Source organism: Rhinolophus hipposideros (genome assembly GCF_964194185.1).
Source record: "Rhinolophus hipposideros genome assembly, chromosome: 8".
NCBI lineage: Eukaryota > Metazoa > Chordata > Mammalia > Chiroptera > Rhinolophidae > Rhinolophus > Rhinolophus hipposideros.
In genome coordinates, this window is record NC_138054.1 from 83189633 (window position 1) to 83202824 (window position 13192).

A 13192-nucleotide genomic window follows, 5' to 3' on the forward strand; every position below is an offset into this window, starting at 1 on the left:
GGAAGAGAGAGAGGGAGAGAAGAAGAGAGAGAGAGGGGGACACAGGGATGGGAGATTAGAGGGAAAGAGAGCTAAGGAGAGAGGAAGTAAGAGAGAGGTGAGAGGAAACGGGGAGAGAGGGAGACACAGAGAGGGAGAGACAGAGAGAGACTGTCCCACTGTGTGGCTCTGGGTGCGTTGCCTTACTCCTCGTGCTGCAATGTCCTCTTCTGTAAAATGGGGTGACGCTCATAGTGCTGTCCCCTGGGGCTGTGCGGGGGGGGGGGGATTGCATGAGACACCGCATGCGCAGCACTTTGCAGGATGCCTGGCACAGAGTGCGTGCTCAACAAGTGTCAGCTACATTTATGGTAAGGAGTTTGGACTTCGTCCTGAGAAAGAAACCTGCAGGGTTTTCGAAGAGAGGACAGGCAGTGTGGGTCTGAGAGAGGAGGCAGGGAGCCCCCTTGCACGTTGGCCACCAGGTCCAGGTGAGTGAGGACGGTGGCCTTGGAGTTGAGTAGCATCCAGGTTTCTTGGTGGCAGACTGGCCCCGGAAGGAGGAAGAGGAATCCCGGTTTGGATGGTGGCTGCTGGGAAAGCTGTCAGCTGGGAGGGTTTGGGCCATCTGAAGGTTAGAAGGGAACTCCACGGTCATCCACACCATCCCTGACCTCCGTGCAGGCTGGGGCCTCGCAGTCAGTGCTGTCCACTCTGTCAAGGTCTCCCAAGGTTGGCCCAGGAGTGCCAGGTAGAGGGAGCTGGCAGGAGCTTGCAGACATGCCCGGGCCCCTTGGGTGGAGTCCCATCTGGGCTCACTCCACAACCAGAAGCAACAGTTTGCTGGACTCTCTGGTAAGAGGAGATGAGGCCCCTTCTCCCTGGACCTCAAAACTGTCCCGCAGACCTGCTGCCATGGGGGTGGGGGAGTGCCCGGGGCAGGCCATGGCGCAGGGCGGGGTACTGCCTCCCCTTCTGCAGGGAAGAGGGACGTGCGGGTGGTCCATACAGTAATGTAGAGGCCCATCTGCTTCCAGTTAGCAGCTCCAGGGGAGCCTAATTGGCAGATCAAACCATTCGATGTTCCACGTTAGATAAGTAGTTAGAAGAGCCCCAGTGGAGTCTGACACTTTGGATAGAGCCCAAGCCCTGCGTCTGACCACCCCAGGGCCTGGGGTGCTAATGGGAACCAGACCCCAGCACGCGGAAGCGGGAGGATATTAACAAGTGTCAAAAAGCATGGAAGCGCCTGGGCAGATGCATCTCCGCCTCTGCCGCCCTGCACTGAAGGGGGGCACAGGGTGCCTGAAACTTAAGCTGGACCATTAAGGAGGAGGAAAGAGCTCTCAGAGGGTGGTTTCCCGATGCTGGCTATGGCTGGGGACACCTGAGAGCCAGGGGGTCCTGCCCTGGCAAAGAGAGAAGAAAGCTGTTAGGCTCCAAATGGGGAGATCTCAGTTCTTGCTTCCTGTATGATCTGCTGTGGGTCACAGGACATGAAGGGACTGGCTCTAGCTGTGTGACTTTGGGCAAGTGGCTCTACCTCTCAGAGCCTCAGCTTTCTCATCTGTAGAATGGGGAGAAACAATCCTGCCTCACTCACGGTGGAATGATTTAGATGGATCCCAGCTGTGCTGGTTATTACCTTGGACACGATGCTTGACCTGTCAGAGCTTCACTCATCTCATCTGTAGAAAGCGGTTAATGACAGGAACCATCTTATTAGCTTGCTGTGAGGGTTACATGAGCTCCTCCAGGCGAAGTACTCAGAGCTGAGCCTGGCCCGTAGTAAACGCTGTGTAAATGCTAGCTGTTGTATTAGTCAGCACTTGTTAGGTTATGCTTTCGTGACAAACTTCCCCTGAATCGCGATGTGTTACAGAAACTGACATTTCTTTCTTTCTTGTGTTAGAAGGCAGCTGTGGGCTGGCTGCAACTCTTTTCCAGTTGTCTTTCTGGAATCTAGGCTGAAACTTGGTACTCTCACAGCAGAGGGAAAAGAGCGATGGCAAAAGCATATAATGACTCTTAAAGCTTCTACTGGGGGTGGCACGTGTTCCCTGCGCTCCCATTTCATTGGCCAAAGCAAGTCACATGATGCAGCCTGATATTGACAGGACAGCGAATGTGGGACTGACAAGGTGATAGGCCATGGTCATGCCTATGATTAATACAGTGACCATGGGGTGTGGGGGTCATGGCGTTTTGTCATCATTTTGGTTTGGATTGTGGCAAAATGGTGAGTGTCCCGACTTTATCATTAATGGCCCTCCCTCCTTTTGGCGGGCTGTCACCAGTCTGAATCCTCCTGCTATAGAAAAAAGACCTCACGAATAATCCACAAACATTAAAGGTCAGTATCCCTTGAGAGGAACCCTGAGGATGAGGCTTGGCACCCTCCTAATGGCGAGATTTCAGGCGACAGCCAAGGGGAAGATGCTGTTGCCCAGAGGCCTTGCCAGCACCAAGGAGGCGGTGCCACCCGACACCTGGCCTTAGAGCTGACCGTCGGCACCAGTGACCTTATGGAAGGTCACTCCTTGAACCACGAGCCACCCCATCCCAGCCAGAGACATTCAGACCAGTCTTTCAGGGGGACATCTGAAATGCACCTGTGCACCCTGGGACCCTTTCCCAGTGACCTAGAAGGACAGGCTCCAGGGCAGGGGGCAGCTTTGCCCACCTGTGCAGTCTGGACTGGACTGGTCTCAATCCCTTCTCCCTGACTTGGCTTGAGCACAAGTCACAAGCCCCCACGAGTCTGTGTGTCTTCTACCGCACCCAGCATATTTCCAGGCCCAGGGAGAATCTTGTTCATGGTTTTCTTGTGTTGGTAAACTGAAGAGATTTTACAAGATAAATAGCAACCACGGTAGTGACAACGGTGCCATTTGTGAGTGTTTCCTATGAGCCAGGTGCTGTGTTTAGCGTCTTACACACACCATCCCATTTAATCCTCACGGCCATCCTCTCAGGGTTGCTGTCATCCCCATTTTACAGATGAGAGAACTGACGCTCCGGGGACTCCCAGACCATTCATTTGGTAAAGGATGGAGTTGGGATCCAGGTCTGTCTGACTCTAAAATAAAAATGGCAGTGACACTTCTAGTTGTGCAGATGGGGATCACATCAGAGTGACCTTTGTAATAATGCTGTGATAACACGTAACATAATAGCAGTCCCAATAACAATAGCCACCTTTGAGGACACAGCTCTAGATTCAGACAACAGGGTGGGAAGGTATCAGGGAGGGCAAAGCTTGTGCGAATACATTTCATTCCTGTCATACACACATCATGCTATTGAATCCTTAGGACAACCTTGCAATGTGTACAAAATCATATATTATAAACTACATATTTTCTGAAGAGGAAGTTGAGGCCCAGAAAGTGACTTGTCCAAGGTCTTGGAGCAAGTGGCTGGCAGAGCCAGGATTGAACCTGGATTTGAACTTGATGTTGGGTGATGGTGGACACGTGGTCATGCTGTGGCTAGGTGGTGGCTATTCAATTAGGGTGAAGGAGAGTAGGCTACAGCAGAGAGACCCCAAAATGCTTAAGCACGGCAGAAGTTGTTTCTCTGCTATGTAACCATCTGGAGGTGGGCAGTTGAGAACTGGGGGGCAACTCTGTCATCCTCTGAAGATCGCATCCAACTCTGACCCAAGGTGGCTGCTCCAGCTCCTACCATCACATCTGCATCCCAGCTAGTGAGAAGGAGGGTGGGAAGGGAAGTACATGCCCATTCCTTTCCAGGCACAACCTGGAAGGGAAGCGTCGGACAAGTTCCTCTCGCATGTCATTGGCTGGAATTTAGCTATCTGGCCACACCTAGCTACAAGGCAAGGTGGGAATGTAGTATTTAGTGGGTGTGTATTGTGGATCTCCCTTTAGGACTGAAGGACTTCTTCCCCCAGCTGCTGGGAGGGCTGTTGGCTCATAGTCCTCAGCTCTCCCTAGAAATGGCGCTTGACTGGAGAGAGCTGCCTTGCCCAAGGTGACGCCCCCTTCCAGTGGACAACTTGCAAGCAATGGCCAGATGCTGCGGGAATATCAAGGCCCATTCTCTCAGGCACAGGGCTATCCAATCTTCAGAGGTCCTTGGCAGGTCAGCTTAGGCCTTTGCAGCCTAGCCCCTCCCTCTGCCCTTTTCCGCTTCTTTCCCTCCACTTCCATAGGTGTGGGCCCCAAGAGCACTCCCCAGTAACCTGCCTGCTGATCTCCATTTCAGATTCTGCATCCCAGGAACCCAACCTGCAATGGCATCCATCAGATACACTTGGGATTTCTGTCTTTAAAGGAGGGAAGGCCCACTGAGGACAGTGGCAGTCGGCTTCAGGAGCGATGGGATCATGGTGGGTAATTGTGGGCATGTGAAAGTGTCATGAGGCTGGTTGCCTTGGTGATGAAGGTCATGGCCATAATAGGCAGGGAAGCCATGAAGGCACAATGTTGACATTCACTCCCCTGGGGTAGGCTTGCCTGCCCGCTGGACCCCAATTCAGAGAAGCCACACTCACTCCTGGCCCATGAGGGGACCCCTGTCAGGGCTGCTCTCTCCCTGTTTCTGATGTTCCCTCTGGATGACCATCAGCCCACTTCCTGGGCCCTCAGACTCCTCAGTCCCCCTTTCTTCTAGCCAGCCTGGTGCCTGCCCTGATGGGGTCCCATCTACGGCTTCTAATCTCCAGTCCCAACTCTAGGCCCATCTCGTCCTCCCAGCTTTACGTCCCTGCCGACTAACCAAGCCATTTGGCCCTTCCTGGGGTCTGAGACCCATCCCACTCTCACTCTCTCCAGCTAGGGTTTCTGGGTTTATTGTCAGCTGCAGGGGGTCCTCTTTGCTTTCTGGTGCAAGCCATCGCGGTCTGGCTCAGCAATGATGGCCAGGTGGCCAGGGCGGGGAGACGTGGACGGTAGTGACGGGGATGAGGATGAGGATGACGGTGATGATGGTGAAGACCAAGGTGGTGATGCTGTTGGCAGGGGTGCTAATGATGCCAGAGACGATGGTGGTGATGGTGGTGTTTATGCTGCTGTAGAGATGGTGACCCGGTAAGGACAGTGATGGCAGTGTTCATGTTGACGGTGGTGCTGTCGGTGGTGATGGTGCTGTTGGCGAAGGTGGTGACGATGGTGATGGTGCTGGCGATGGTTGTGGGGATGATGGCCATGAGGACATTAATACTGATGCTTTCCTTTCTGGCTGGATGCTTTCATTAAGGAGGTCACCTTTCTCCTTTCTTACTCCAGCAAGATGTAGACCTCGCTTTTGGTCAGATCTTGGTCATTACGGGATCCATCCATTTTCTGGCTCAGGTGGAGCAGACCAGGGGATGCAGTGAGTGGGGATGAAGTCTGGTGGACAAATCTGTGTTCCTTCCCAGCCCCACACCACTAACCCCTTTCTCTAGAAAAGGGTGGGTGGGCCTGATCGAGCCCCTGACCTTCTGTCACCACAGTCCTGAGGGGCAGGCCTTGGGCTTGTGACTCAAAAGAGCAAGAGAGAGCACTGCACAGGGGGCCAGGAAACTGCCCTGCTTCTGAATTCTTGCGTGATTATGATGAGTCCCTTTGCCTCCCCGTGCCTCAGTTTCCCCACTTGCATAATGAGAGGGTTGGATGAGACCTAAGGGTTTAAATCGTGGCACAAGGACTGTGTCTGGGGTAACAGTGATGCAGGAAGTCCATGCTGGACTCCCTTATTACCCTGGCCTGGGCTTGCCATTGCCTCGCCTGTAATCATCACGTGAGAGTGAATGGTTTGGTGTAGCTGGTCCCTTTATAGCTGACAGTGGGTTCACTCACAGCTTCACATATGTGTGCGTGTGTGTGAGTATCTCCCCCCAGAACAAATCACAAATACAAGCACCTAGCACCTCTTAGGGCACTTAGCACCTCTTGACCCACCCTCAAATATGAGCCTGACCACCTTAGCCTGACCCACCCACATCTCACCCCTGGATGTCTGGGCAGCCCCTCACCCCTCTTCCAGTTCTGCCCATGCCCCCTCCACAGAGTATTAAAACTGAAATCAGATCTTGCCACTTCCCTCCTCAAAATGGTTCCCCGTCCCAACAGAGTAAAAGCCAGGGTCCTGACAGTGGCCCACTGGGCGTCTCTAAGCTCCCTGTCACGTCCCTGACCTCCCCTCCCCCTGGTCTGCCCTCTGCTTGCTCTCTTCCAACTACACCGGCCTCCTTGCTGTTTCTCGAACACATTAACCATGCATAATCCCACCTCAGAGCCTTTGCACAGACTGTATCCGGCAGTGGGGAAGTGGAGAGGGGCTGGGCTTGGGGCCAGTGTCCCAAGGGTGAGTCCTGGTGCAGCCGCTTGGGGTGGTGTGAAGTTGGACAAGTTACCACACACCTCCCTGAGCCTTGCTTTGCTCCTCTGTAAATGGGATAAGAGCTCTCCGTCTCCTAGTGAGTTATGTCCAAGCTCCTTAATAAACAGTTAATAAACAGCAGCTACTCTGACCTGACCACTACTATTTCGAATCCCTCAAGCCCTACGAGTCTATGTTATCGATGACAATAAAAGGGAGGCAGGGATAGGGGTTGGCCTACGGCTGGGCCTAGGAGCCTGCCAGGAGCCACCAGCCTCCTGCATCTCCTTGGAGCCCTCCGGGCTCGGAAGGAGGCCTGCCACACTCTTTCACTAGAAAGTGACGAGAACCCCCACCCCCATCCCCACCCAGCCCCTGGAAAGTGTAATTCTGAACCCAAGGGGATGAAGAAGCCGAGAGCAAGAGCTCTGGGCTGGGATTCAGGGGACCAATTCCTAGGACCAATTCTGAGCTGGTCATTGGCTCCTGTGACTTTGGAGGTCCCGCTTCCCCTCTGGGCCTCAGTCTTACTATCCGTAAAATGGTGGGCCCAGTTATCTCTACCCTAAGGCTGCTCCCCTCCTGCATTCAGCAGGAGTCTAGCACGATGGGACTGGAGCACGTCCTGGGGCAGCCAGGGCGCCCTCCCACGCCTGTGACCTGACTTCCCCACATCCCCCATCCCTTTGTGGCTTCTGTCCTGCCCCCCCCCTCTGCAGCCCCTTTCACGGGGTGTCAGATATGTGTGCACCTGTGTGGGTGAGAACGTGATCTGTATGGACAGTGGGCCTTCCCGTCCAGGGCAGGGCCCGGGGTGTCCCCCACTGCTTTGCCCCAGACGGCCAGCCTCCTGGCGCCAACACACGGTCAAAGGAGTCTCCCGCAGATGTGGAACAAAATGAGGACTTTGAGAAAAACACTCCATTTGTGAAATCGCCATATGCCTTTTCTTGGGACAAGCCGCGGATCTCCACACTCATTGACTCTGGGGTTCAGTTTCCCCATCCACCTAAGAAGAGTGGTCCCCCACTGGGGTGTGAACTTTCCCTGGGTGGTCTGACCACGAGCCTCATTCTAGGCTATGGTACTGGGGTGTCCCTGCGGCCCCATGACCATGGCCCGGGTCCTTCCGGAAAGCCAGTAGAGGGCCAGGCTCTCCGAATGGCAGTTCCAGAAGCCGACAGCAGATGGTGCTGTTGACCCCATTCCTGGACAGGAGCAGGAGCAGGAGCAGGAGCGGGAGCAGGAGCAGGAGCAGGAGCAGGGCCAGGAGCAGCGCCCCTGAGGCTCCCAGGCTCCCAGCTCCAGGTCCTGGCAGCGCTGCGGGGCTTGGGCTCCCTTCTCCATGGAGCCTGAGGCTGGACTCTTGGGCACGTCTTCCGTGGCCCATCCCTTGCCCTGGGGAGAGGCCCCCAGATGGGAGACAGAGCCAAGCAGGGAGCATGGTTGCAGACACGTGCACACGGGACACACGGAGGCGTGCACAGGTGGTTCAGTTCAGCTCATTGTCACTGATCACATGTGCGCTTGCATGTAACCCACACATGCATCTGCCAGGCTAGGGAGCTGTGAGGGAAGGGAGGGCTCGAAGGAGGGCATGTTTGCATGGGTTCCTGTGGGTAAGCATGGGTGCACAAACTGTGTGTGCCTGGGCCCATGTGAGGGGGGCAGCATGGGCGTGTGAATGCACAAGTGTGCCTGCGTGTGTACACGTGAGTGAGTGCGTGCTGTGTATGGAAGCACTCCAGCGCCATGTCCCTCTGGGTACGACTATCGCTGTGTGCGTGTGTGTGTAAACATGGGTCGATGGTGCCCATACATGTATCTGGGTGCGTGTGTGTGTGTGTGTATGTACATGCACACACATTTGGGTGTGTGCGTGTGCTTGTGTGGGAATCACAAACTCCTGGCAACCTCCAGGCTGGGCTGCTGGACAAGAAGCAGGAAGAATAACAAATGGCTGGAGGGGTAAGGAGGGTGTGGAGGGACCGGCTGAAAAGCTGAATTAAGCTCTTTGTTAGGAGGTGAGACTGAGGCAAGCCGACCCAGTGCCTGGAGCCCTCGGCCCAGAGCGGGAGGGACGTAGGGTCCTGTAGAGCTGGGAGGAGGCAGTGCTCTTACAGAGCTGTGGCTTTGTGAATGTACACTCTGTGCCAGGCATGTGCCAGGCCCTGTGGATGGGCCGTCTCACTTAACATCCTCCTACCAGATGAGGAAACTGAGGATCAGGGACCACGGGAACTTGCCCGTTCTCAGGACAGTGACCATGGCAGTGAGAAGGGACAGTGAGAAGTGGTGAAGCTGAGTCCTGAACAAAAGTGCAGTCCTGAGCCTTGTCATAAAATCACCTCCACCTCAAGCAGGCCTGGCCGGTGGGCCGCACACAGTACCAGTGAGTGTCTGTCAGGCCCCAGGCTGGGGTAACAGTGGGAGGGAGGTGTGAGGGCAAGGAAGAGATGGGGGAAAGGAGTCAGCACTCCTGGTGTTGAAAGGAGGCAGCTCGGGGCAGGGGAAGCATCGGCCCCTGCCCTCAGAGTGGGATCAGCCTCTGGGAGCCTCAGTTTCCCTGGGTGCTGAGCCCTGACCTGGTGCAAGAAACCTTGTAAATGAATGTTAACTGAGCACCTACTATGTGCTGAGCGCAGTTCTGTATGCTGGAGGCATAGCAGCGGACAAGACAAACTTCCTGCACTCATGCAACCTAAAATCCAGTCCAGAGGAGGGACAAGAAAGAACGAGGCGGAGAGAAGCACAAACGAGACCTGTTCAGACTGAGGTAAGAGTTAGGAAGGAAAACTGGACCAGGGAGGCATGACGGGCTGTGGCTGTGGCTGTTCTGTGCAGTGGGGCAGGGAGGGTGTGTCTGGGGGGTGTCGGGGCTGGCAGGAGGTTCTCCATACGGAGGGAACACCTGCTTGAGCGGGGTGCCGAGGAGGTGGTGGCAGGGGCTGAATGGAGCAGGGCCTCGTGGGGCCACCCGAGGATGGAGGATGTCATTCTCAAGGCAGCAGGGAAGCTGCAGGAAAGTTTCAACGTGTGAAGATCTGATCTGATTTCGCCTTAAAGATGGCCCGGATGCAGGGCGGAGAATGTTCCATGGGGCTGATGATTCTGCTGAACGGGACTCCGGCATGGGACAGGAACTCTGGAAGAACCCGCCATGGCCCAGCGGGTTTAGAACACGAGCCCGGGAAGCGGGGTTTAGAACACAGGACCTGAAGCAAGCCCTCCTCCTGGCCTCTTCATCCCCTTGGTCCTGGGCGACCTGAGACTTCCAGCTCCTTGCCTGGTAGGATATTTTTCTGTGCTTGGAATGTGCTGTGCATCTTGGGAGTTAGGGCTCCAGGCGTATGTAGACCCTCTATCCTGGCCCAGAGTTCAAATCTCAGCTCATCTCTTATGGGCAGGATGACTTCGGCCAAGCTACTTCTCTGAGAGCCTCAGTTTCCCTGTCTGTAAAATGAGGATGAGCATGCTCCTTAGAGCATCCGCAGTGGCGAGGAGGAAATGTGATGGAGCATCAAAGGTCTCCACAGTGCCGGCACGTGTCGTCAAAGCTCCAGGGTGTTGATTCCTGAGCTCCCAGCAGGGCCTGGGTGGGCCACTTACCTCCCTGAACCTCAGCTTCTCCTCCTGTAGAATCACACCCGGTTTGAAGGTATAGCCGGAAATTCAAATGAGATGTGAGAAAGTGCATGGCACAGAGTAGGTGCTCAGAAAATGTGGTTTCAGGGTGCTGCCCCAGGCAGCCAGCTCTGCAGAGAGGCGGCTACGAGGCGCAGGGCATGGCCAGGAGGGTGTCAGGGTTAGCACAAGGCCCCACAGGCCCCCTTCTGCCTCCCCTGGGCTCTCCCAGCACCTGCCCTCCCCCCAGCCCCAGCCTTCACCAACCGCTGTGCCCCAGGAGTGAGCCTTGGGCAGTCTACTGGAGCCCCTTCCCTTCTCCGGATTTGCGTGTTTAAAATATATCTGCGGACACATCTTGCAGCTCCGGCCCAGCCTCCCCACATCTTTGGGGGCTGAGCTGTGTACCTGCAAAAGAGTCCAGAGAAGTACAACCACTGGGCCCCTCCACGCCAGCACCTTCCGGGTGCCGTGTTCCTGTCTGGGGATGTCAGGGTTTCTTTTGATTTCCCCATCTTTGCCTGTACCCAAGGGGCTGTGCTCACTCGTAGGCTGCTGGGTGATACTTTTAGATCACAGGCCTGACATTTCAGTGTTTGTGTTTCTGTGCCAGGCAGGCACCAGCCCGAGCAATCGATTCTCCCTGCATAATCGGTGAGCACCGTCCATAACATTTCATCAGCCCCCATCGGCCTGGGGCTGCTTCCTCTGGGCCTCACGCTGGGCTACCCAGGCCCTCTCTTCTGGGACTAGGCACTCTCGTTTTCAAAGTCCGAGGAAGAACACCCCGTTTCCATCACCATCCTCCTTCTACTCCCCACAAGGCTGGTAAGGCTGCGTCAATTTCTGTTCACCTCCATCTTCCCCTGTGTCATCTTCCACCGGTCACATTACGATTCCTTCAGTTCCTATACGAAGAGGTGCCTTTCCTACCTCAGAGCCTCTGCACATGCTCTGTACTCCAGAACTCTTTTTCCAGGAGCCCCCAACATATACTTCTTTTTGCCTAACTCACTCCTGCGTGGCCTCCAGGTCTCAGCTTAACTGTTACTTCTTCTAGAAAGTCCTCTGAGACTTCCCAGACTAAGTTAGTTTATTCCATTCCACTCCTTTTCACAAGCTGCCCGTTTCTTTGGGGCTCTGTCCCTCCTCTGATGATTTACTTGACATCTGTCCATGTGAATAGGCGTTGTTTCTTTTTCGTTTACGTCTGTATCCCTTTGGATCACACAGGCGTACCCAGTAAATACTGCTTGAATTGAATGAATGATTGAATGCAGCCATTCAGATAAAGTCCCGATGTTTTGGACAGGAAAATTTCCCTTCCCACAATCATGAGGAGTGGTCCTCTCCAGGGCATCCTTTGTTTAACGAGGTGGCAAGATTGAGGGGGCAAAGAGTGTTCCCGATGATGGGCGTGGGCGAGGCCGGGATTTGGGCTGCTTTCTCTTCTGTCTTTGGCTGATGTCGGCTGAGCTGATTGTAAAGATGGATGAGATGATGGGTCTGGTGGTGACGTGGAGGTGATGATGGTGAGATTCATGACAATAGGTCTTGGCAGTGATCGCTGTGGTGCTGGTGATGGCGGGAATGAACCTCATGGTGCTGATGTCGGGTGGTGAAAATGATGGCGATTTTGCTGTGGTTTTCGGGGGATGACACGTGCAAAGTATGTTGAAGAAAATGGACTTTGGAGTCAGACAAGTCTGTGTTCCTCTCCTGTCTCTGTCCCTTTAGAGATTCAAGAAACTTGCCAGTGTCTCAGTTTCCTCATCTGTGAAATGGGTACAATGAGAGTACCTGCTGCCTAGGGACAGAGCAGGGACTGAGGTTGTTGTGAGAATTAAAAAAGAGGGTGCCTGGGAAGCTCTCAGCACAGTGATTGGGCCACGTGGGTGTCTGAGTAAAAATGTGTGGAAGGAAATCATGACGCCAATGGCTTTGTGGCGACAGCCTCAGGGCTGGTGCTATTGCCAAGAATGATAGTGGTGACTTTTGTGACAGGCGATGGAGATGTCAGTCTTTTCTGCTGCAGGTGTCATTGATGGTGGCGATGGGGTGGTGGTGATGGCAACAGAGGGGTTATAATTTATAACTTCACTCTGTCAGTTGAACAACCAGCATGTGTTTGTGCCAATACATTTTGGGGGGAAAAACAAATGTAACCCTTGATTTTCAGGAATCATCAATAAATAGCTGCACACACACACACACACACACACACACACACACACACACACACGGTATAAAGCCAGCTGAGAAGTGACTAGATGTCTAGTGGCTGTTTTGCATCAGAGGAGAAGATGCAAAAGGTTGGAGGATCAGGGAAGGCGCTGAGGGGAGGTGGTTCTGGGGCTGGCCATTCCAGGAGGCAGGACCGGTGTGAGCACCAACATGGTGCTCAAAGGCTCCGGGAAGGGTGAGAGGCAGGGAGGAGAGGAACTGGAAAGGGAGAGAGAGGGCGAAGGCCAGAGAGGCAGGAGCCGTGGCCAGGGGCTGAAGGGTGCCAATGCCTGCGTCCCCAGGAGGAGCCCCGGTCTCCAGTCTGCTGCTCCCATTTCACAGATGGACACACTGAGTACACATGGCCTCTCACTTCAGAAAGCAGGTGCTGACCTTGCCAAAGGCACCTTCAGAGGTGTCCGGCTGGCACATGTCATGGCAGGGTTGAGTCAGTTTTCGAGAGATTGTACCAGGATGGCTGAACATCCTCCCATTCTTCCCATCTGCATGTTTAAAATGTATCTGGGGCTGCATCTCGGGCTACCAGGCTCCCTCCTTACTCCGCCTGATTCTTTGGTGGCATACTGGCCCAGCCCCTCCACACCAGCACCTGCCATTCTGATATTCATGCTCAAGGTAGAGTTAGGACCAGAGAGGGCAGAGCCTTGCCCAGTGCCACACAGCTAGGGGAGGCAGAGCGGCAGCTCAAGGAGCACATGGGGAAGTCGCAGTGTGACTTCCGCCTTACCCAGGGCTCTCCTCACACTGATCATAAGGGTGGAGGGAAGGGGAGGGCTGCGGACATAGGCACAAAAGGAACGGACCCTTATCTAGCAGACACTTTGGTATAATTAAGCCTTTGGACCCTGGAGCCAGAAAGGCCTGCGTTTGACTCCCAGCTTTCTTTTCTTTCTTTTTTTTTTTTTTTAATTTATTGGGGTTAATAATTGTTAGTAAAGTTACATAGATTTCAGGTGTACAATTCTGTATTACATCATCTATAAATCCCATTGTGTGTTCACCACCCAGAGTCAAT